Raw genomic sequence first — 26,424 nt, 5'->3', positions numbered from 1 at the left:
TGCAGGTTTATTTTTAGATATGTGGGCCACCAGGGAGCGGGAGTTGCGCGCGATTAGCCCTGCACTCATACAGAGTACCGGGCTGACCAATCGCGGTACGGAGGCCGCGGCCGGTGGCCGAAAATAATATATTTTTTTTTTTTAAATCGGCAGATTTTGTTTGGCCGATGGCCCACCGTACCTTTAAGTTGTGCCCGGTGAGCGCCCGGCCTCAGTGTTCGCGGCCCTGCAGCAGTCGGTAATATTGCCTGGCGAGGGGGAATTTTTCTCCTGAGGCGCTACTGGGGCGCTGTGCCCGGAGAGGACGTCATGATCTTCGGGCGCTGTACATCAGGGCGCTACCTGGTAACGACGCCACTAACCTCCTGTGGAATTTTGCGGGAGGCGTGATTATCGCCTCGGCGGGGGGAGGGGGGCGCAAATCCATTCATGCCCCGTTAGTGGCTCCCACTTGAGGCGCATACGTGGGGAATTTTGCCCCCTTAGTACAAGGTGTTGGATATATTTCTTTAAAGAGAGACACAGTGGGAATAAATTGCTCAAATGTACACTCTCCAACACTGCCATCTTCTTTTCTACTTTAAAATACAATTATGAAGGGCAAGTTGATGAGGTGATGTAGAGTACTTGATGAAGAACCAGGAAGAGAGAACCAAGGGTAATGGTTGTAAGCCAAGAAAAGTACAAGCTAAAATGTAACTTGAGGAGTATCTTCTTTACACTTGTAAACTGGTGGAATAAACAACAAGCATTCAAAAAGGAAACGGACAGATTCCGCATGGGTTATTTGCTTGATAAAACTATATATGTAATTTAATTATAAAAGATAAATCTTGGTGATCCAATGAATGAGACACATTCCTTTTGCCCCTATGGCCTGTAAAGATATGACAAATAGCAAATTGGTGCAGCAGTCAGTGTTTCTCAGATTTTTTTTAAATATTTGTTCCTGGGGTGTGGGCATTGCTGGCAAGGCCAGCATTTATTGCCCATCCCTAATTGCCCTTGAGAAGGTGGTGGTGAGCCGCCTTCTTGAACTGCTGCAGTCCGTGTGGTGAAGGTACTCCCACAGTGCTGTTAGGGAGGGAGTTCCAGGATTCTGACCCAGTGGTCAAGGTTAAGGAGGGAGCTTTACTTCGCATCTGGTTGTTCTTTACCTGGGAGTGCTTGACACTTTACTAACACTCTTCCATTCCTTAGCATTGTCATCCTTGATAAATCCGATATTCATCTGAAAAATATAAAAGAAAGTAATAATAGTGTAAAACCATCTGCATATAGGAACGTCTCCCATTATAATTAGGTTCTTACAGAAATTATGCACTGGAACAATCTTTCTGACTTAGCAATGCTTAAAAGCTCACTGTAACTATGGTGATATGAGTTCATTTCTTTTCTTGGAAAAGAGCTAAAAAAGCACTTTAGGACTAAAGGAGTTTAAAAGGAATGCAAGTCTTAAAAAGATGTACAGTCCAACAGTTAGTTCAAGAGTGTGGTGAAGTAACTGCTTGAAGGCCCTGTGAGGTGATGCCGATCGTCACATTAACTGTTAGACTGCTGGCAGACAAAAAAAAATGTTCGCCTGGAATTTCCTCGGAGCAGCTCCTGCTCCGCTGCCGAAACGTTGCCGTAATTGCTGTAAAAACCCAGCTTACATTGGACCACCGGTCATTTTATAAGTTAAGTCCTCATACAATAACTCTGAAACAAATCTTAATATTCTAGTTATAATGAGATCTACATGTCAGAAATAGTTTTATTATGGTAAGATTAATTGTACAAAAATAAACACATTTTTTTTTAAAGTACACACTTTACCACGTCATCATTTTTGTCTCTTCCCCTCATTCTCTTCTATTCCTCACCCTATCTCCTAGTTTCAGTAATGCTAAAACTCCCAGTTTTGTTTTCATGCTAAAGACCTCTCCAGCAGCAGATGTAAAAAAAAAATCCTCCCTTGATTCTGTTCAGAAGCTTTGCCAGGTCTCTCTCAGAATGCTGGCAATGGTACACTATTACTTAACTTTAATTTTGCTGCTTCTCCACGTAATCAAACTTATTCGAATGCTTTTCTTCTTAAAGTGTTTGCATACTGATATTCACACAGCATCATTTCAAGGCCCTAACTTTTAAACACTTCAGCCTAGGGTTTCCGCCAGTTTGTGCAATCTGGCTGAAATTGCAAACCAGCGCAAACAGATTGCGGAATTTTAAACACTTTGGCCTAGAAATTCGGTTTTGGCGCAGCGAGGGCTTTAGCGCCGGAAGTTAGTGCCGGCGCTAAGTCCCCCTGCGCGCGCCAAAAATTCAGTAGCGCCGCGCCCAAACGGCTGCCGGCACTACTGAGGGGTCTCAGCACCTCAAAACTGGCGCCACGCGCCGCATTGCGGCGCTATTCCGGCGCTGCGGCGCCCGCTGCGGTGCGGCAGGCTCGGGAAGTGCAGGCCTCCTCCTTCCGTTAAGGAGGAGCTGCCTGCACCCGGCCGCGGCCCGCGATAATCTTTTTAAAAATGAGCCCGGCACCTCGGACAAGTGCCGGGCTTGCTTCTGTTCTGGGGGGGGCGGTGGGGGGAAGTCCGGGGAGGGAGTTATGGCCAGTTTAGAAATTGACAGGGGCCCTAAATCGGCGTTAGGCCGGTAGAGCTGCGCCGGCACCGATGACGTCATCGGTGTGCGCAGCGTCCCGGTTGCCATGGTAACCCGCCCGAACTCGGAAATTGAGTTGCGGCCGCCTCGCCCGTGGCAGCCGCAAGCAACGTTCTGGCAGAGGTGCCTTACAGAACTTTGCGCCGGCGCATTAAAGGCCCCGCGGCGGCCGGCCGCTTTCCCGCCGGCCGCCTGGCCGCAGCTCCCTCCCCGGACTTCCCCCCACCCCCCCCCCCCCGGAACAGAAGCAAGCCCGGCACTTGTCCGAGGTGCCGGGCTCATTTTTAAAAAGATTATCGCGGGCCGCGGCCGGGTGCAGGCAGCTCCTCCTTAACGGAAGGAGGAGGCCTGCACTTCCCGAGCCTGCCGCACCGCAGCGGGCGCCGCAGCGCCGGAATAGCGCCGCAATGCGGCGCGTGGCGCCAGTTTTGAGGTGCTGAGACCCCTCAGTAGTGCCGGCAGCCGTTTGGGCGCGGCGCTACTGAATTTTTGGCGCGCGCAGGGGGACTTAGCGCCGGCACTAACTTCCGGCGCTAAAGCCCTCGCTGCGCCAAAACCGAATTTCTAGGCCAAAGTACGTCAAGCGCAAGTCGAGTTTCCACAATCTTTAACGCTGGTTTAAAAAAAATATGCTGGAAGCCGGCCCCGCCTTCAAAACTGGCCACACCCCCCAGATCGAAATAAAGAGGATGGCGCGTTTCCGCAAATTGCGGCCAGTCGAGGAGGCTCTTCAAATTAAGCTTGTTTTTTTTTAGGCACACAGGCTCTAGTAGGCACATTTTAAAAGTTTTAAAATATTAAAAAATACTTAATTTACAAAGAAACTGACTAGTGTGCACCAATGTAACTAGTAAATGGTTCTGTCTTGCTTTTTAAGTCATTTTCAGTGATTTAAAATCAGGTAACTCAGATGGAGGCCGAGACACTCTTATTAAAAATGCTTATTTTTTGTGCTAAACCCATGTTCAGCTCGACTAATAAAACTGCACCAGGTTACCACTCTTAAATACATCAATATTTAATACAAGGAAAACAAAAACAATTACAGAAGAACATAAGAAATAGGAGCAGGAATAGGCCACTTGGCCCCTCGAGCCTGCTCCGCCATTCAATAAGATCATGGCTGATCTTGGGCTCAAAGCCACTTCCCTGCCCTATTACGCTGACCGATTATGCTGGTTCATGGCAGATTTTATGTTTGTGATTTTGCAAATGAGTTTGGGCGGAAGCGTGAACCGTAACTTCACTTCGGAAAAACAGTGAGATTTCAAGTGCAGATTGCGCCCTGTTTGCAGATTGCGCCCAAAATGGAAACACTACACCTTTATGTCATTGTTTTATTCCCCTAGATTGCACTATCACTCTGACATGGGAGCAACTTGCAGGTGACCACGTAAAGGTCTTCAAGATTGTGATGGATTTTGATAAGGTAAATGGTGACGGATTGGTTCCACTGATTGGCAAGAGGGTGACAATGCAAGACACTGACAGAAAGGGCAGATTAGAAAACAAATTTACACAGAGGGTGGTTAGATTGTAGAATTCTCAGCCACAGAGTACATAAATTGTCTTAAAAATTAGTTTCTTGAAAAAAAGGAATATTAAAGTAGGAGAATGGTGGCTAAGTGGCTCACGTGGAGAAAAACATGGCCTGTTTCTGTGCTGTAACATTCAATGACCACGAGGAACAGCATTATACTAACTATCCAGTAGGGGTAAATCTGGCCTTGTACCTGTAATGTCCTTGCCCGAAATAGTACAGTTGTATAAATGTGGAAGGAGGATTAGCTCGTCCTAAAATGTGCTTCAACGTCTCGTCTGCATTACGAATTCACAGCCATGGTTTTGCGCCATACAGTGGTAGGACATGGACTTTCCCATTGCCATATTCTATAAAGTATCAGGCCAAGGTGAAGTGCTTCTGCCAGAGTGATCATCAGACAGCTTAGTATCCAGCCACTCTTATACACTTAGGAGACTGGTTAAAGAAGAATATTAGTGAGACCAAGTAGTAGGTAATTGTTTGATATTTCAGCTCATTATTACAAGGTCTAAGTTTAGATTTTCCAAACTAAAATAGATATTCATTGGAATATATTGCTGTATGGGAGGCATGCAATGCAATAACTATCTTGTGGTGCTGCCTGTGGTTCAATTCAGACTTTGTCACCATAAATTATGAGGCCAGTCCACTCATGGGGCTACGTATCATGCTACATTCTGTTTCTGACTGTGTAGCCAAGGGCTATGCAATTAGTAATTGGGAGGATGACATTCACATGTGTACTCAGCATTACTGCAATCATTGTTCTTTCATATTAAACATATTTTGGCTTTTATTTTAGCTATGTTGTTTTTTCTCTCTCCAGAGCAGCAGACACATTTTTTTCCTACCAAACGAAAACAAGAATTTTAAAAATGATTATTTTGAAGAAAGCAAGGAGAAGGGCCAAGATAGATAGTACAGGACAGCATCAAGATTAAAAAGAGTAGAAGGAAATACCAAGTAAATTAAGTTAGGTGATGACAAGCTTGGATTTGAAAGCCTGTAGATTGCGGGAGGAAAATAAAACTGAGGGAATCAAGGAGTTCTGAAACAAAGTAGGCTACACACAGCTCCACCTTAGGAGCAGCACAATACATTGAATGTTACATGGTGTACTGCTCTCAATAGAGAACAGCAATTTATCTGACTTAACATTGAGCATCACAGTTAGGAAATGTATTAGTACTATATATGTGTGTACCATGTTAAGTCAGATGAATTGCTGTTCTCTAATGAGAGAAGCAGTATATATAATGATCAATGTATTATTCTGCTCCTAAGGTGGAGCTGTGCGTCGTCTACTTTGTTTCTTTACAGCCATAAAGACTAATTGTTGTAAATAGGCACATCCCAAGGTCAATCAGAGGCTAATCTCTGACAGTGAAAGAAGTTTGAAATTGGGAACTGCTGGTGAATTCTTGGCTTCAGGTCACAAGAGGGCAATAGGAAGTAACTGGCTTTCTTTGTCTTTTTTACATATTTCTTTAAAGAGCAATACGGAATGTGTCACAAAGTGTAATACCTAAAGTGTGATGGACATTTCCTTAAATATTTACAGATCTTGAAATTTTTTTGTTTTGTTTTGTCTATTCAACAAAAGATTCAGAACACTCCTGGGGGAGAAATTCATTATAGCACCGTTTGGGACGCTAACTTTTAAAAATTGAAAAGATTAGCGCCAGGCACTGATGTTTCTCAACTTCAAAATAAATTTGGTTTTGTGCTCCAGGAAGGAAGTGGAACGCTTGATTTAGCATTCCACTTCCTTCCTGGAACACAACAGGCAGCAGGCGGGGCGGTAGGTGAGCAGCTCTGCACACTGGGCCGTGCACCGCTGCCACGTTGGAAAGCTCCTTCACTCCCTTAAAGGGAAGGGCCATCGCTGCAGGCTCTGCAAGGGCAAAACTTACATCGTCCCCGACGGCAGCTGCGATCCGGCCCGATCAGCCCGCTGCACTGCAGCAGAGTGCCGGGCTGATGGATGGCTGGGGAAAAAAGAAAATAAAACAGAAAACGAGCAATTCAGTATTTTTTTTCCTACCTCAGCCACCTCGCCTTTAAGTATTGTCCCCGAAGCGCCCGGCCTCCCGATGAACACCTCCTGCAGCTGCTGGTGTTTTCGGCCAGCGATGCTGCAGGGGCCGAAACCGAAGTTCGGGTCCGCGGCGCTACCGGGGCGATGCGCACAGTGATGACATTACGATCGCCGTGCGAAATGCCATACCGCCGCTGCAAACCTCCCACCGAATTTAGCGGGAGGCGATATTCTCGCTGCGCCCAGGCAGTAAGTAGTTAGCGGCACGTTATCGCCCCCCAGAGGTGATAATGGGAGGTACAATGGTACCCAATTTAACCTCCCAGTGTCAGAATTTGACACTTTATTGGGACGGGAGGGGGGTTACGGTGGCTCAATGCCAATGATGCAATATGGGCTGATAGCAAATCGGCAGCCCATTTTACACCCCGCCCAATTTTCTTTTCTATTTATACATTCCAAATATCACATACAGTTTAGTGTCATTGCTATAAATCATGCAAGAAGATAGTATTTTTTATTTGTTCCTGGGATGTGGGCGTCGCTAGCAAGGCCAGCATTTATTGCCCATCCCTAATTGCCCTCGAGAAGGTCGTGGTGAGCCGCCATTTCAGAGGGTAGTTAAGAGTCAACCACATTGCTGTGGGTCTGGAGTCACATATAGGCCAGACTGGGTAAGGACGGCAGATTTCCTTCCCTAAAGGACATTCGTGAACCAGATGGGTTATTACGACAATCCGGTAGTATTTTATTCCAGATTTTTTTTTAATTAACTGAATTTAAATTCCCCAGCTGCCGTGGTGGGATTTGAACTCATGTCTCTGGATCATTAGTCCAAGCCTCAGGATTAACAGTCCAGAAACATAACCACTATGCTATCGTAACCGTAAAATTACACTGAATCGATATAATGAGCGGTGCTAAGGAAAAGTGGAGTGCCAGGTTATTTAGTGATTTTATACAGTTTGGCCCAGAAATTCGGGTCTCCACGGGTGAGTACGCATGGGGTACTCACCCGTAAGCCCAATGGAAGTGCCGGTTTCCTGCATGCACTGCGCATGCGCGGGAAACCGGCACTTCCGTTCCTCTGAACGAAGGGGTTCAGAGTTCGAACGCGTGCACGGGAGAGGCTGCGCGTGCGCATCGAACTTCATTTTTTTTTACAGGTTTTCCCGGGAGGGTAAGTCTCCAGAAGTTAGACATGTAAAAAGCAGGCGTAAGGCCTGCTTTTTACAAGGTAAGTGGTGAATTAATTAAAATTAAAACAGTTTTCCACAGGTTTATTATTTTTAAATACTTTAAAGAAAGGTAAGTTTATTTTTAGCCCCGTTAGAAAATAAAATTATTTTTTTCAAAAATTTAAATTATTGTTTAAAATAGTTATTTCATGTAATTTATAGTTTATTTAAAAAATGTGATGCTTTTTAAAAATGTATTTGAAGATTTAGTGATGTTTTGTAAGAAGAAGGGGCCCGTAGTATTTCTAAGTTTGACAGCACTTCCTGTCAGACTTATGAATGGAGCATTCCCTGCTCCGATTGGCTCTCCATGGCCCACGTGATCCCAGGGGACGCATCGAACTAACTGCGCACCTGGGATATGCAAGCACTGCGCGCCGGCAGCTGGAGCAGGCCCAGGATCGGAATCCCACGCGGGCCCACAGCTCAACGGCCGGCGCGCAAGGTAAGTGCAGGTCGGAGGCTTGCACCCGCGGGAAGCCCCCGACCCGAATTTCTGGTCCTTTAAGTATAGGACACTTACAGTAGAAAGTGTACAGAAAGGGTTAATTGACTTGGGGCACACTGCAGGGAAGAGTGTAATTCCATGTGACTTTCAGTTAGCAACTGAGCTATTTGAATGTTCCAGAGAGGGATCGCATGCTCTGATATATTCATGGTCAATTGATTTCGCATTTTGTTAGACTCCTGTATGAGTCAGATCACTAACATATGAAAGAGTGATAAATGCAGAAAACAGATAAGAACCTAAACAGACTCCTGCAAAGAAGAATGCTGAGTTTAAAATAGTGCCGCAGAAGCTAAATGGGAACAACAAAAAGCTGCACTTAACTAGTACTGTTAGCTCAGCGGGACAGTTCACAAATGAGCTGAATAGAGCAGGGATTGGCAGAATGATCAAAGGTGTCAAAGAGTTTTGCAGAGACTTTGGAGCAAGGCAGAGAGCTCTAGGGAGAGAATTCCAGAGAGCAGGGGCATAATGATTGAAGATCTGTCACTCATTGCTGAGTAGAGGGAGGGGGGCAGCACAGTATGCCAGATTCAGAGAGAGGAGGCTACAAGATGAGATGTAAGGTCGGAGGAGGTTACAGAATGGAGTGAGTCCATGAAGAAAACTGTAAATAAGGATTTTGGAATCAATATGCTGAGGGACAGTGAGTCAATGGAGACCAATGAAGACTGAAGTGACAGGTAAATGATACTTTGTACTGAACAGGATACAGGCAGTGAAGCTCTGAGTTGAATTCAGGGGACTCACTAGGAGGGTGTTGGAAACGTTGAGCCTGCAGGTGAGAAAGGTACAGTTTGCTGCTTCTGCACAGTGAATATGAAGTTCTTGATTAGTCTAAATCCCTCCAGGTATGCTGCTTCAGAACTGGTTCTAATGAAAGGTTTGAAACGTTAACTGTTTCTCTCGCCACAGGTGCTGCCTGAGCTGCTGAGTATTTCCAACATTTTCGGTTTTTATTTTCGGTTTCCAACATCCGCAGTATTTTGCTTTTGTTTTAACTATACTTGAAACTGGCTTTGTGTGCTTAATATGGGAAGAAGCGGAGCCAGATGAAAGAAGCTCACAGGACATATATTAATGATCTAGATGAGGGAACTAGGGCCTAGAAATTGGGTATAGCCCTGCTTGGGGCGTTAGAATTGGCGCAGCGCAAAGTTTATAGCCAGACGCAACTTATCGCCACCTGGCGCGATATCGGGTTACATCGCCCCTAAAGGTGATTGAGGCGTGAATTCAGGCGTTACACAGGACTCCTAAGGTGCTAAACTTCCGGCGCAACCCAATATCGGAGCGGACGGGCGCAGCGCAGGTGCTCTCAGTTAACGATGACCACGAGACTTCCAGGCGCCGGCCAGCTCTTAAAGGGGTGGGTCAGTCAGCTTCAGCATCCACACTCTGCGCCTTGCAGGCCTCAGAATCAGCGCAGGCCCTTCTCTGGCACTAAAATCATGGACCAGATGGAGAAGGTGAGAGAGAGAGCAGAGCGCTTCACCAATGAGGCTCTGGAGCAATTGGTGGCCGCAGTGGAGCGCCGGCGAGATGTTCTCTGCCCAGACAATGGCAGGAGGCCGAATCATAAGGACGACCGACGAGCTTGGAGGGATGTATGCCAGAGGGTCAACTCCAGCAGCATGGTGACCAGGAGCCCTTTCCAATGCAGAAAGAAATTCAACGACCTCACTCGGGTCGTGAGGGTGGGTGTTGTTTCTGCAAACTTCTGCATCCCTTCATTTGCACCTGACTTTATATCTACAGGGTGACCTGTGCCCCATTGGCCATCTGCCAGCAAGCACCCATGGCCCTTTCTGGGCACACACATGCACATTTGACTCAAGGCATCATGTAAGGGCTCTTGCACCATGGGGGGCATGAGATGATCACTCAGGGCATCATGTAAGGGCTCTTGCACCATGGGGGGCATGAGATGATCACTCAGGGCATCAGGTAACATAACTTCCCCTCCTTTCCCCTGCAGTCCAAGCTGGCGAGGATTGGCAAAGACCAGCTTCGCACCGGTGGAGGACCTCCACAAGTGGTCACTCTCAAGGATCTCGAGGAGAGAGTCCACCAGATTCTTGGAGGACGTCTGAGTGGTCCTGTAACCACTGCAGCTGCCAACCCCATTGTCGACAGCGATGGTAAGGTTCTCACCTTTTACAACTGTCTCCTTCCACTTGTTCCCCCCGCCAGCATGCTTGCTCACTGTGGACCCATGTCATAGCCTTGCCGCAATCTGGCATCCCTTGCTGTAAGCTGTCCTTTTGCTAAAGCCACTCTTCCACCTCCCTGCTTTCAGATGCTGCATCACCAGCTCGGGAGCCGAGCCCTCAAGCTGCCAGTGCCAGTGCCTCCAAAGGCTCAATGAGAAAAGTACTGCCCAACAGAAGGTCAGCAACTCTCTCCAGCAACGATCAGAATGGCCAGCCCAAATGGCTGCAGCTTTTATACTAGTGCTGTCCCCTTTAAATAGCGCTCCCCGAGTCCGAGAAGGGCCTGGGAACGCTCCATCCAACTGTCACTAATAGCGCCAGGCGGAAAGGTTGCGGGCGCCACCGAATATCCGGTCCGGGGCGCCAAAAAGGCGTTGCACACTGAAATGGCGTCATGATCTGCCTGCGCCCGTGGGCGCGCGCAAAGAGTTAGCGCCGGTGCTAAAAGGATATTCAATATGGGAGGTGGTGCTATATTCACTGCGTCCGCCCGAAAATTGGGTAACGCCCCAATTCTCGGGCTCTTTAGGCGCTAATCGCTGGCGCTACCAACTGAATTTCTAGGTCTAGATGTTTTGGGGGGGATTTTAACTCAGCTGCGGGATGGTGTTGTGTGATCCAAATTTCGTGTTTCCCACACGAATCTAAATGGATGTGGGAGATTGATGCAATTTTAACTGAATTGGCCAATTGATTTCCAACGTGTGGGAAGCCTTTGCAAATGGGTTTTGCATAACTGAAAGACCCCTCCAATGACGTCATCATTGCTGCAGCATTTAAGGTCCACAGCAAGCCTTGCTTCTTCTGCAAACTGCCAAGCTTCTTGACTGTGCAGTGTGAGGGAGCTGCAGCAAATATGAATGCGGGAGGGTCAGATCAGCGCCTCGCTTTGATGAGGTGGCACTGCAGGCATTAGTGGATGGGGCTAAGGCCAACAGGGAGGTGCTCTTCCCTTCATCAGGGAGGAAGAGGCCTCCCATTCAGACCAAGGCAGTGTGGATGCAGGTGGCTGAGGAGGTCAACTCCTTGGGAGTCACCCACAGAACCTGGATACAGTGCAGGAAAAGATTTCATGACCTTCAGCGCACTGGAAAAGTGAGTATGAATTTCCCATCACCCTCAATCTGATCCCCATTGCCTTTCCTCACCAGCACTCAGCTTTAGCAATCTCTTCCTCCACATCCCACTTGACACTGACATCCATGCACCCTTACCCATTCCCTCTCTCTCTATGCTCACATTCACGTAACTGTTCGACCATGCAGCCCTCACACTCCCTATCACTCTGATGCTTTGAACACAACTGACAACACACAGGGAGGGCCCTTGGTCTTGCCACCTCACTCCATCTTTGTCTCCTTCTAAGTATCTATGCTATGCAATCTCTACACTCACTCCCTCATTCTCACTCAACCTCCACTTGTCTCCCTCATTGCAGGAAAAGAGAGCTCACAACAGGAGAGAGCGAGCCAGGACAGGAGGAGGGACAGACTCAATAGCCCACCTGACCCCCTGGGAGGAGGCCATCCTGGAAATTATGGGCATTGAGGATGATTTGCGCATGGGGACGGACAGACGGGTGTAACACAGCAAGCTGGTGGCAGAAAAGTTTCCCATCCCTCTCTTTGACATTGCATGAGTTGCTGATAATGATTGTGAAGCTGGAACAGATGGAAACATAGAAACATAGAAGATAGGAGCAGGAGTAGGCCATTCGGCCCCTCGAGCCTGCTCCGCCATTCAATGAGCTCATGGCTGATCATCCAAATTCAGTACCCTGTCCCTGCCTTCTCCCCATATCCCTTGATCCCTTTAGCCTTAAGAATTATATCCAACTCCTTCTTGAATATATTTAATGAACTGGCCTCCACTGGCCTCTGTGGCAGAGAATTCCATAGATTCACCACTCTCTGGGTGAAGAAATTCCTCCTCATCTCAGTCCTAAATGGCTTACCCCTTATCCTTAGACTACCCGGCCATCGGAAACATCCTTCCTGCATCTAGTCTGTCCAGGCCTGACAGAATTTTATAGGTTTTGATGAGATCCCCTTTCAATCTTCTAAACTCCAGTGAGTATAAGCCCAATCGACCCAACCTCTCCTCATAAGTCATTGCTGCCATCCCAGGTATCAGCCTGATGAATCTTCGCTGCACTCCTTCCATGGCAAGAACGTCCATCCTCAGATAAGGCGACCAAAACTGCACACAATACTCAAGGTGCGGTCTCACCAAGGCCCTGTACAACTGCAGCAAAAAATCCTTGTTCCTGTACTCGAACCCTCTTGCTACGAAGGCCAACATACCATTTGCCTTCTTAACCGCCTGCTGCACCTGCATGCTTACCTTCAGCGACTGGTGCACAAGGACACCCAGCTCTCGTTGCACTTCCCCTTCTCCCAATCTATTGCCATTCAGATAATAATCTGCATTCCTGTTTTTGTCACCAAAGTGGATAACCTCGCATTTATCCACATTATACTGCATCTGCCATACATCCGCCCAATTACCCAACCTGTCCAAATTATACTGGAGTTTCTCAGCATCCTCCTCACAGCATGCACGCCCGCCCAGCTTTGTGTCGTCTGCAAACTTGGAGATATTACATCTAGTTCCCTCGTCTAGATCATTAATATATATTGTGAGTAGCTGCGGTCCTAGCACCGATCCCTGCCGTATTCCACTAGTCACTGCCTGCCACTCGGAAAAAGAGCCTTTTATTCCAACTCTTTGCTTCTTGTCTGCCAGCCAGTTCTCTATCCAAGTCAGTACCTTGCCCCCAATCCCATGTGCTTTAACTTTACACGCTAATCTCTTATGTGGGACCTTATCGAAAGCCTTCTGAAAGTCCAAATGCACCACATCCACTGGTTCTCCCTTATCTATTCTACCAGTTACATCCTCAAAAAATTCCAGTAGATTAGTCAAGCACGATTTATCTTTTATATATCCATGTTGACTTTGTCCGATTCTGTCACTGTTTTCCAAGTGCTCTGCTATTATATCTTTTATAGTGGACTCTAGCATTTTCCCCACTGCCGATGTCAGGCTCACTGATCTATAATTCCCCGTTTTCTCTCTACCACCTTTTTTGAATAGTGGGGTAACATTAGCTACCCTGCAATCCATGGGAATTGTTCCAGTATCTATAGAATTTTGGAAGATGACCAGCAATGCATCTACTATTTCTAGGGCCACTTCCTTAAGTACCCTAGGATGTAGATTATCAGGCCCTGGAGATTTATCGGCCTTCAATCTCGTCAATTTCCTTAACAACATTTCCCTACAAATACTGATTTCATTCAGTTCCTCCCTCTCATTAGACCCTATGTTCCCCGACATCTCTGGGAGGTTATTTGTGTCCTCCTTTGTGAAGACAGAAACAAAGTATGTATTTAATTGGACTGCCATTTCTTTGTTCCCCATTATAAATTCCCCTGCTTCTGACTGCAAGGGACCTACACTTGACTTCACCAATCTTTTTCTCTTCACATTTCTATAGAAGCTTTTACAGTCAGTTTTTATGTTTCCTGCAAGCTTCCTCTCATACTCTATTTTCCCCCTCTTAATTAATCCCTTTGTCCTCCTTTGCTGAATCCTAAACTGCTCCCAATCCTCAGGTTTGCTACGTTTTCTGGCCAATTTATATGTCCTCTCCTTGGGTCTTATGCTATCCCTAATTTCCCTTGTTAGCCACGGTTGAGTCACCTTTTTTGTTTTATTTTAATGCCAATCAGGGATGAACAAATTCTGTAGTTCATCCATGCGATCTTTAAATGTTTGCCATTGCCTATCCACCGTCAATCCTTTAAGTAACATTCCCCAATCCATCCTACCCAACTCGCGCCTCATACCATCATAGTTTCCTTCATTTAAATTCAAGACCCTAGTCTCTGAATCAAATACTTCACTCTCCATCTTAATGAAGAATTCTATCATATTATGATCGTTCCACCCCAAGTGGCCTCGCATAACAAGATTGCTAATTAATTCTTTCTCATTACATAATACCCAGTCTAAGATGGCCTGGTCTCTAGTTGGTTCCTCGACATATTGGTCCAGGAAACCATCCCGTATACACTGCAGGAATTCCTCCTCCACAGTATTGTTACTAATTTGGTTAGCCCAATCTATATGTAGATTAAAGTCACCCATGCTAACTGCTGTGCCCTTTTTGCATGCCTCTCTAATTTCCCATTTAATGCCACCCCCAACCTCCGCATTACTGTTTGCGGGTCTGTATACAACTCCTACTAAAGTTTTCTGCCCCTTGGTATTTCTCAGCTCTACCCATACAGATTCCACATCATCAGAGCTAATATCCTTCCTTACAATTGTGTTAATCTCCTCTTTAACCAGCAAAGCTACCCCACCTCCTTTTCCTTTTGGCCTGTCTTTCCTGAATATTGAATACCCCTGGATGTTGAGTTCCCAGCCTTGGTCACCCTGGAGCCATGTTTCCATATTCCCAATCATATCATATCCATTTACATCTATTTGCACAGCTAATTCATCCACCTTATTACAAATGCTCATCGCATTAAGACACAAAGGCCTAGAAATTCAGTTGGCGCCGCGCCAGGGCTTTAGCGCCGGAAAGTTAGCGCCAGCGCTAAGTCCCCCTGCGCGCGCCAAAAATTCAGTAGCGCCGCGCCCAAACGGCTGCCGGCGCTACTGAAGGGTGTTTGCGCCTGAAAATGGGCGCTACCTGCCGCATTGCGGCGCTATTCCGGCGCTGCGGCGCCCGATGCGGTGCGGCAGGCTCGGGAAGTGCAGGCCTCCTCCTTCAGTTAAGGAGGAGCTGCCTGCACCCGCCCGCTGGCCGGTAAAATCTTCACAAAAATGAGCCCGGCACCTCGGGGAAGTGCCGGGCTCGCAGCCCAGAAGCATCTGTTCCGCGGGGGGGTGGTGGAGGAGTCCGGGGAGGGAGGTGCGGGCAGGCGGCCGGCGGGAAAGCGGCCGGCCGCCGCGCGACCTTAATGCGCCGGCGCAAACTCCTGTAAGACTCGGTTGCCAGAGTCTTAGTTGCGGCTGCCACGGGCGAGGCGGCCGCAACTCAATTTCGGCACTGGGGCCCGTCACCACGGCAACCGGGACGCTGCGCACACCGATGACGTCATCGGTGCCGACGCAGCGCAACCGGTCTACCGCCGATGGTAGGGCCCCAGGGAATTTCTGAACCGGCTGTAAGTCCAGCGCAATGACCTCTAGCGCCGCAAAATGGGCGCAAAGCCCACTCAATTTCTAGGCCAAAGTCTTCAGGCTTGTTTTTTTAACACTCTTAGACCTTTTGAATTATTATTTACTGTTTGATTTAAACCCTTGACTTCTCTGCCTGCCACTTTTGCTTTTCTCCTTCCTGTCTTTTGCTTCTATCCTTGTTTCCCATTCCTCTGTCTCCCTGCACAGCTTCCCAACCCCCTGCCATTTTATTATAAACCCTCCCCAACAGCGCTAGCAAACACTCCCCCTAGGACTTCGGTCCCAGTCCTGCTCAGGTGCAAACTGTCCAGTTTGTACTGGTTCCACCACCCCTAGAACCGGTTCCAATGTCCCAGGAATTTGAATCCCTCCCCCTTGCACCATTCCTCTAGCCACGTATTCATCTGAAATATCCTTCTATTTCTACTCTGACTAGCACGTGGCACTGGTAGCAATCCTGAGATTACTACCTTTGAGGTCTTATTTTTTAATTTACCTCCTAACTCCCTATATTCAGCTTTGAGGACGTCGTCCTGGTTTTTACCTATATTGTTGGTACCTATATGCACCACAACAACTGGCTGCTCACCCTCCCCCTCCAGAATGCTCTGCAGCCGCTCCGAGACATCCTTGACCCTTGCACCAGGGAGGCAACATACCATCCTGGAGTCTGGTTTGCGGCCGCAGAAAAGCCTATCTATTCCCCTTACAGTAGAATCCCTTATTACTATAGCTGTCCCACTCTTTTTCTTCCTGTCCTGTGCAGCAGAACCACCCATGGTGCCAGGAAGTTGGCTGCTGTCGTCTTCCCCCGATAAGCCATCCCCCCAACAATATCCAAAGCGGTATATCTGTTTGAGAGGGGGATGGCCACAGGGGACCCCTGCACTACCTGCCAGCGCCTACTACTCTGCCTGGCGGTCACCCATTACCTTCCTGCTTGTGCAGCCTTTACCTGCGGTGTGACCAACTCCCTAAATGTGCTTTCCACGACGTCCTCAGCATCGCGAATGCTCCAGTATGTATCCATTCGCAGCTCCAGCGCCGCAATGCAGTCTGCCAGTAGCTGCAGCTGGATATACTTCCCGCACACATGGTCGTCAGAGACACAGGAAATGTCCCTGATTTCCCACATAGTGCAGGAGGAGCATACCAAGGCACCGAGCTGTCCTGCCATGACTTACCCTTCAATTAATTTAAATTAACTTAAATCAAATCAATACCACCAATTACACTACAAGTAAATGATATACTCAAGGGCACTTGGTCACTAGCGCTAGAAACTACAACCACAAAAAAAATTAAGACCTTCTATACTTTATAAACTGTGAACCTTAACTGTCAAACTATAGATTAGTATAAATACTCCCTGGCTGTACTCAACCAATCAGCTGCTCCCTCCTGCCCGCATCACGTTTTGAATTGTGACGTGCTTCTGGAACGCCGCCGCCGGTCTGAGATTGGTAAGAAAGCCCACGAAAGTGAGTTTAAATACTCACTGGGTCTCCGGTCTCACTGCTCCCGACACCAACCTCTGCAAAGAAAGCCCGCGAAAGTGAGTTTAAATACTCACTGGGTCTCCGGTCTCACTGCTCCCGACACCAGCCTCTGTAAAGAAAGCCCGCGAAAGTGAGTTTAAATACTCACTGGGTCTCCGGTCTCACTGCTCCCGACACCAGCCTCTGTAAAGAAAGCCCACAAAAGTGAGTTTGAATACTCACTGGGTCTCCGGTCTCACTGCTCCCGACACCAACCTCTGCAAAGAAAGCCCGCGAAAGTGAGTTTAAATACTCACTGGGTCTCCGGTCTCACTGCTCCCGACACCAGCCTCTGTAAAGAAAGCCCGCGAAAGTGAGTTTAAATACTCACTGGGTCTCCGGTCTCACTGCTCCCGACACCAGCCTCTGTAAAGAAAGCCCACAAAAGTGAGTTTAAATACTCACTGGGTCTCCGGTCTCACTGCTCCCAACACCAGCCTCTGTAAAAAAAGCCCGCGAAAGTGAGTTTATATATTCACTGGGTCTCCGGTCTCACTGCTCCCGACCATCTTATGAGGATGTGCAAAAAGCTATGTGCACGTAGCCTTTACATCACATCTCTGACTCTTTCCTTTACTCCCCCACAGGACCATCACAAGCATCCGTCACCCCTAGCCAAGAAGAAGAGGCTGAGCAGCCAGACTCCTCAGAGGAAGCTGCAACTTCTGAGGGCGCAGCATCAGCAGAATTCAGCGCACCCAGCACCAGCGCCGACACTCACACCTCGGTGGAACTTTCAGGACATAGAGTAGTGTTGTCACCTGGTGTATCACAGCTCATAAGTGAGCATCAGCAGATTGTAGAGACAGGGACAGCAGTGGAGAGTCCTAGTCGGAGGGCGCAGGACTCTGCCAGCTCGGCTCAGCAGCATGTCGACCCTCTGCCTCTGGGTACATCCATAAGATCAGAGGTGATGGAACTCCAGGCACAGATGCAGGAGTCTCTGGCAGGTTTTGTCTCTAGGGTCACTGCGAGTGTGGCGCGAATGGAGGAGTCCATAGCGAACATGAGCAGAGCCTTTGTGGAGTCATTGGCGCATGAACGCATCACCACGGAAAGGATGGCTATCTCCATGGAAAGGATTGCTACCTCCATGGTAAGGCTGGCTACGGTAGAGGAGAGGATGGCTACGGTAGAGGAGAGGATAGCTACGGCCATGGAGGAGCTTAGTCGCCAGGGTATGGAAAACATGGTCATTGTTCAGAATAGAATGACATCTCTTGAGGAGCGATGGGCATCTATTGAACAGAGAAACCAGACCTTCATGGAAGTCCTTCTGAGTAGGACTGCCATTGCAGATACGGGTCCCCATGGCCCCCCTGATGTGTAGCAAGGTGCTCTCCCACCACTTCCAGGCGCTGGCCCCTTCTGGCCTGTGCAGCTTCAGATGGGTGAGCAGCAGCCCGGTGCTCCTGCTGCAGCTGCTGTTGCAGGTGCTGCTGTTGCTCTTGGTTCTGCTGCTGCTGCGGCTGGTGCTCGAGCTCCTCTAATGCCCAGATGGGAAGGAAATAAATGGCTCCCATGCTTCTGGTATATGCCTCCGTTGAGGAAGCACTGAGTGAAGGTGGCGAGACGGGTTTCCCAGGTGGTCACACTGGAGATGGGTGTGAGGCTCCCACCTTCCACAGGTGTGGTTAAGCCTTCTAAAAGTTGCCCCAGATCTGAGACCACTAAGTCCTGCCACCTGCAAATCATGGCTGATCAAATCTCCTCTCTAATGGTTGACCTGTAGTTGATAGTCAGCAATCCAATAGTGCTCCCATCAGGTTTCACATTCGTGTTTCCCACCAGACATGTTTCATGTGGGAAAAGGGTTAAATTCGCAAGGGCCTTTCAAAATAGGATTATAGAGGCCATTTAGTGCTTGTTAAGGGCCCTAACGACCAGTCCCGCCTGTTGGATGCGGGACGGAGTCGGGACCATCAGACACGACTGAGCTAAAATTGCTCGGAGTTGGGAACTAGGCCGGGGGTGGGTCCCGCCCACCAGTTTTTGCAATTTTAACCCCCCGCACGACTCCAAGCCCGCCTCCACGGCGCAATGAAAATCGAGCCCAATATCTCCAAGTTTGCAGATGACACAAGGCTGGGTGGGCGTGTGTGCTGTGAGGAGGATGCAGAGAAACTCCAGTATAATTTGAACAGGTTGGGTAATTGGGCAGATGCATGGCAGATGCAGTATAATGTGGATAAATGTGAGGTTATCCACTTTGGTGGCAAAAGCAGGAAGGCAGATTATTATCTGAAAGGCAATAGATTGGGAGAAGGGGAAGTGCAACGAGACCTGTGTGTCCTTGTGCACCAGTCGCTGAAGCATGCAGATGCAGCAGGCAGTTGAGAAGGCAAATGGTGTGTTGGCCTTCATAGCGAGAGGATTCGAGTACAGGAGCAAGGATGTCTTGCTGCAGTTGTACAGGGCCTTGGTGAGACTACACCTTGAGTATTGTGTGCAGTTTTGGTTGCCTTATTTGAGGAAGGATGCTCTTGCCATGGAGGGAGTGCAGCGAAGATTCACCAGACTGATACCTGGGATGGCAGGAATGACGTATGAGGAGAGGTTGGGTCGATTGGGCTTATATTCACCGTAGTTTAGAAAAATGAGAGGGGATCTCATTGAAACTTATAAAATTCTAACAGGACTAGACAGACTAGATGCAGGAAGGATGTTCCCGATGGCGGGGGAGTCCAGAACCAGGGGTCACAGTCTAAGGATAAGGGGTAAGCCATTTAGGACAGAGATGAGGAGGAATTTCTTCACCCAGAGAGTGGTGAACCTGTGGAATTCTCTACCATAGAAGGCAGTTGAGGTCAATTCATTAAATATATTCAAGAAGGAGTTAGATATATTTCTTAAGGCTAAAGGGATCAAGGGATATGGGGAGAAAGCAGGGACAGGGTACTGAATTTGGATGATCAACCATGATCTCATTAAATGGCAGAGCAGGCTCGAGGGGCCGAATGGCCGAATGCTCCTATCTTCTCTGTTTCTATGACAGTGTTGGGCTCTAATTTGCCTGTTTGACCCTATCACGCTAGGGCATGGAAGGAAACTACAGAGGAGTTACCCGAGGATCTGGCCACAATTTATCAATCCTTTTTAGGTATACAATTTGTGCCAGGGAACTCGAGAATATACAATGTAACACCTCTGTTCCAGAATGGATAAAAGGATAAGCTAAGCAACTATAGGCCAGTTAGTCTAACATCAGTTACGGGCAAACTTTTAGAATCCATAGTTCAAGATCAAATTAGTGAGCATTTAGAAATGTATGGGTTAATCAAGAACAGTTATCATGGATTTGTTAAAGTCAAATCAGATTTGATGAATTTTTAAGACATTTTTGAGAAGTTTGGATTGGATAGATTCATGGAATGCAGTAGATGCATGGATGGAGACCTGGGGGTTCAAATACATAATTTGTTGAACATACAAATGTATATAGATTAAAGTCATAAAAAGACCAATAGCATTTTGGACTTTATAAATAAGGGCCTGGAGCACAAGAGCAAAAAGGTAATGATAAATTTGTACAATGGTTAGGCTACAGTGAGAGTACTACGTGCAGTTTTGGGCATTCCCACTACAGAAAGGACATTTAATTCATAGCGTGTGTACAGTGGAGATTCATCAGGATGACACCAGGGATGGGAGACAATAGTTATGAGGAGGGACTTGAGATATTGGAACTACTTCCACTGGAGCAGAGACGGCTAAGAGGAGAAGGAAAGAACTTACATATATAGCACCTCCTGACGCATTTCACAGCCAATTAATTACCTCTGAAGTGTAGCCACTGTTGTAATATTGGAAAATGCTCTTCTTCATGTCGTGATGTGGGATATTTTCCATCCACCCGAGAGGGATAACAGCCAGGGCCTTGGTTTAACATCTCATCTGAAAGGCGGCACCTTTGATAGTGCAGCTCTCCCTCAGTACTGCCCTGGAGGTCAGCCTGGATGAGTCCTGCAGTGGGGCTTGATCCCAAACCTTATGACTCAAATCAAGAGTGCTACTACAAAGATAATGAAACAGTCCAGCTTGTGGACCTCTGCATGGCGAAATATCAGTGGCATTTTATGATAGGCCAATGGGGTGGAACAGTTCTTCAAGCTTCCTTTCACCCCACCCCACCCCCACCAACAACAAAAAAAGCTATTGCATCGAGTTGCTGGCCAAGAGAAATAGCAGACAAGATTGTGAGTCAGGCCTTGGCCTTCACTACTTTCGCATTAGAAAACTAGAAGTATTAGGCCCCTTATTTTCTAATTCTAAATATTGGTGACATGCGCCTGCAGAAAGAGGCTTTCTATACCTTATGCAGCTAATAACCTTGAAAGTCTCAGCACTGTAGAGGAGATTGAACTAAAAATATGCCCAAGATTTAAACTGCTGATGGTAAATTATAGGCTAGATAAGGTTGGCAAGATTTAATTCCAAAAATCTAAGCACTTTTCAAAAAATTGGTCAGCAATCTTCTTATCAGCGATAGGAAAAAAAAAAAGCTATAAATGGAAATTTCAGAAGTCAGTCTATGGTTCTAATGAAAGTTGTATCTGAAGGCTACTGTACAGGCTGCCATACATATTTTATTGCTTCTTTCCTTTATAGTGTACCTCTGAGTAATTGGTCATGGAGTCTCACACCAATGTATTTGCTGGGTTGTTTTGACACTGAATGGGACTGTACAGTCCAGTGTTAACCTCAGTCATGATGCAGTGTGTAAATAATGACTCTTCCTTTGTCGATGCAGGGATAAATAGTTGTACTGTCCTTGAAGTGCCTCTGCATTATATTTCTGTGGTGGTCCAATGCAGTATTTTACAGCTTCTGGAGAAACCAATAGATTATAAACATAAAACATGATATACAAGGGTTATGACATGAGTAATGAACTAGGGAGGCATCATCTTCACACTAAATTCATTAATGTCCCACAGTTACTGTCCCTTGTGGATATTTCTGAATTTTATGTTTTTACAAGCGAGTAATAATTAGGTTTTTTTTGTGCTGGTACCTTGTCCATTTTGTTGTATTACCCTCTGATTTATAGTATTTACCTTATTGACCTTGTTTTGAAATGAAAAATTATGGTCTTCCAAAACAAAATATCATACTTCAACCACTTTCACCCCTTTCATTAGCTCAAGTGTCCTCCAGGAATGAAGGAGCCCCTCTATAAAGTTTTCTAATCCTGCTAGGCTTCATAATGAGGCATCATTGAATTTGCTGCTGTTTTAATATGTCTATTAGCCTGACTGTTCATTGATTTCTGAAGTGATTAAATTTTCACTCTATTTTCCATATCTGCTCGTATGATGATTCCAAACATCAGTACTGTTTCTCCATTTCTGCCTTTCGATGGCTCTGAATTGCTTTGCATCAACTGGCCTTTGCTAATCATTAATATTCCCCTGTCCTAATCAAGAAAAAGATTGAATGTTAATCTTATCTGTCTGTCTTTACATCTGTATTTATCAATGGCAAAATGACAGAAGCAAAAGAACTCACAAATGGCTGTACCAAGGCTCATTATTTTTACTGACATGCTCTCCAGTTTTAGGATATGTCTTTTGCCTTTTGAAGTTGGGTTTGATCAGATTTCTTTTTAAAAAGAAGCTGCTCTGTGTCATCGTATCAACGGTTAACTGATTGACAGATTACAACCTGATAAAACTCAGGAATGTCTTGAATGAATACGTGTGATTGTTGTTTTATTAAACAAGATGGAAATAATGGCCCAGAATTTGCTGGAGAGGGGCATTTCATGGTGTGGCCCGTTAAACTTTATCCCTCATCCTTCAGCTCGAAAAAAGTCTGCGCCACAACTTGCTGGAAGTGCGAGCTGAAAACAGGGCGGCGAGGGCAATGGGGCAGCTGGGACTCTGGTGAACGGTGGGACCAACAGTGTATCTCCTAAACCAATGAGATTTAAGGATAGAGAAAGAAACAGAGGAATGATGGAGAAGGAAATAGGGTGAATTAGAGTCAACTCAGCAACAGAAAGAGAAATAGAGGGAAAGAAAAAATTCTTGAAACTCACGGGAGGTTGAGTGCTAACAGCGCAAATCATCCAGCAATTTATGGCGATTCACAACTCACAAGGTATCTCTTCCTCACCACAAATAATAACAGCGTGCGCCTTAAACTCAATGTTATTTTACCAGCAAATTCTGACCCAATAAATGAGTTTGGCCTTTTCTAATGGAAGGGGTTGGGGACAACTCCTGTGAGTGAACGGCATTCACTTGTTTAGTCGAATAAAATTATGGATTCATTCCCGACCAGCAAGGTAGGTGCAACTGGAATACATATTGAATATTTTGTCTGCCTTCTGTGAAGATGATTGGGGACAATTTGCTTTGGTCACTACGTGTAGTGATATTGTGAGCAAATGCAGGAAGTTTTCTTTTGATTGAAATTTCTGGTGTTATAAATATTTTTCATTTACAATTTCACTACTAATATTGACCAGAGGAAATCCTCCCATATTTTGTTTACAATCTCCCTACACATATCGACTAAAGAAAATCACCCCATCCGTCTTTTTACAGTGGGCGAACTAAGGAGCAAGAACATGATGAATGCTGAATTACCAATGATCTCATGCATCAGTCCACAAGGCCAGTAGATCTCGTGGAGCATAACAGTCTATCTCTTATAGTATCTAGGGACAATGCCACCGTTGTTCTTGGTAAGTACATAATAATGTCATGAGATACATCATAGTAATGTCATGTATTAAGCTGTTTTGCCATCAAATATTATAAGAAGCAAAGTCTTCTGAAAGATCTATTCTAACTTTTTCAATGTTGACTGCACTAAACTAACTACCCAGATTTTACGGGGCCTATGATGGTGTACGCACAACGTAAGCCATTGTAAGTGCCCTGCAAGTTCTGGGTATCCGCCTGCGATGCACATGCGCGAAAACCTGGAACTTGCAATCTGTCAAGTTTCTCCTTGAGGGATCGTACCCATCCGCTGTAAATTCACTTTCGTTGGCACAGAGTTACTGCCCAGCGAATACCCACCAAACCCATATGCCTGGTAAAAGCAAGCATAAGGCCTTCTTTTACCAGTGTAAGGGTTTAAATAAATGTTAAAATAATTTCTCTTAAATGATTTAAACATTCACTTACATTTAAAATTAGTGTAGGTCAATTTTGTCCCAGTTAAAAATGCTTAAATTTATTTTTCAAAAATTAAATATTTACTTAATGTTTAATTAAATGGTATTTTAATTAATTTTGAACGTGTGATCAATTATTTTTATTTCAGTGTTGTGAAATTGTATTTTTTAGTTGATCTCTATTATGCTGACGGGGAATCCGTACGTAAATGGAATCCCCATAAGCATAATAGGAATCCCCCTTTGTCATTGGTTGGCCTGGCCCACGTGATCCCAGGGATGCTGGTGCACTGTGTGCGCCCCTGGGATACGTGGACCTTTACGTGGGCGTACGCCTGCAGGCCCAGGACCGCAAGAGTACGAAGCTCCGGAGACACAAGGTAAGTAAGGAGTTTTCTTGTGCTTCGGAGGCGTATGCGGGTGGCAAGCCTCCGACCGCAATTTCCAGGCTGTTGTGAACTTGAATGGGCTGAAGGTTTTCATTATGGGATTAAAAAGAAATCTGACATGAATATAAAAATTGTTGGAAATACACAACAACTTTTGAAAGAGAAAGATAAATTTATATTTTGGCTTACTCAAAATATGAACCATTCTGATGAACATAGGAACCTGGGAACAGGAGTCGACCATTTAACCCCTCGAGCCTGTTCCGCCATCCAATGAGATCATGGCTGATCTGTATCTTAACTCCATCTACCTGCCTTGCTCTGTAACCCTTAATACCCTTGACTAACAAAAATAAGGGCCACACTCAAAATTTTAAACTGTCTTTCTCTTTCAAATGCAGACTGATCTGTTGAGCATTTTCTACTTTAATTAAAAAATGCCAGTGACTGTTGAGGCAGATAGATGAAGCAAAGCACACTGCAATAATCACATTATTTTACCTTGATTATTTATAATTATAGAATTGCAAAATGATTTTATTTCTTTTTATCTTCAGCAGAAACCATCTAAAGTTGGATGTAGTATTAAAGTGAAAGGAGAAATAACATTCCAATTGAACTATCGGGTTACTGTCTATAATAATATTACCTGCTCAGAGGGAAATTTGTTTGGTCTAATTTTTCATAAGCAACTTTCTTGTTTACATTTGTCTGCTTGTAAGTTGACTGCCTTAGTTATACAATAAAATCATTCATTCCAGTTGAGCTACAGGAAACAAGGTTAGAATTAAAATCTTTTGTACCACTTGTATAGTGTCAGCCAGTGCTCAGTTGGTAGCACTTTTGCCTCTGAGTCATTAAGGTTGTGGGTTCAGATCCCACTCCAGAGACTTGAGCACAAAAATCTAGGCTGACACTGTTGGAGATCCGTCTTACGCATGAGATGTTAAACCAAGGCCCCGTCTGCTCTCTCAGGTGAATGTAAAAGATCCCATGACACTACTTCAAAGAAAAGCAGGGGAGTTCTCCCAGGTGTCCTGGCTAATATTTATCCCTCATTCAACATCACTGAAACAGATTATCTGGTCATTATCACATTGCTGTTTGTGGGAGCTTGCTGTCCGCAAATTGGTTGCCATGTTTCCTACCTCACAACAGTGACGGTGCTTCATTGGCTAAAAGTGCTTTGGGATGTCCGGTGGTCGTGAAAGGCGCTATACAAATGCAAGTCTTTCTTTCTTCTTTTCACTTGGAAAAATTTGCAGTTTCTACTACAGATTCGTCTCAGGTTTTGAACTATTAGCAAATGTGTATATGTCCAGTGCCTCATCAGTTTCAACTTCAAAATTGCTGTTCCTTCAATTTTCTTGAATGCTCTCAGAATTCCTGATATAGTTTTGTCGTGAGACAACCTAACTTGCTGAGCGGGAAACCTACGGAATCGGGTGTGGTGTACAACTAGCATTGCATCTGATCCCGACAAGCGAGTTCGGGTAAAATTGCCCCTAATGCACACTGTTATAATTTAGTCCATTTCATGTCATGATGGAGCCATTTTATAGGTCAAAGCAACACATCTCAGCCAAAGCTAACCTAAACTTCTTATATTCTTACATTTCAAATCAAAACCAAACTGATAAGTAACATGATTTTCGTTAACTAGTCTAGTACCTCTGCAATCTATTAGGGGGGAGGGGAGGGAAGGGGAGGGGAGGAAAGAACAGAAGGGAAGGTCTGTGATAGGATGGAAGGCAGGAGAGATAAAAGACAAAAGGGATGATGGTGCAAGGCAAAAGGAGATGGTAATGGGACAAGTTAAGAAACAATAGATGAGTCTAGAAGAGGTGTAAATGGGAATGGCAGAATTATCAACAGCTGCCATGTGAAAAAATAGGAGCAGAGGTTATGGTCTGAAATTGTTGAACTTGATGTTGAGTCCAGAAGGCTGTAAAGTGCCTCATCGAAAGATGAGATGCTGTTCCT

General features: G+C 45.9%; 1 long non-coding RNA gene across 1 annotated transcript; it reads left to right on the top strand.

The window, feature by feature from the left end:
* The first annotated feature begins 3,993 nt into the window (after positions 1–3,993).
* LOC147109129 (uncharacterized) lies at positions 3,994–25,200 on the top strand. The gene is made up of 3 exons (XR_015080412.1): positions 3,994–4,075; positions 23,475–23,614; positions 24,999–25,200. It is a non-coding gene; the product is annotated as an uncharacterized LOC147109129 (long non-coding RNA).
* The last annotated feature ends 1,224 nt before the right edge of the window (positions 25,201–26,424 follow it).

This window comes from Somniosus microcephalus, chromosome 12, assembly GCF_052327205.1.
Source record: "Somniosus microcephalus isolate GS21.2 chromosome 12, FLI_Smic_1.0, whole genome shotgun sequence".
NCBI lineage: Eukaryota > Metazoa > Chordata > Chondrichthyes > Squaliformes > Somniosidae > Somniosus > Somniosus microcephalus.
Note: the sequence above shows the minus strand (reverse complement) of the source record. Positions and strands in the feature narration are given on the sequence as shown.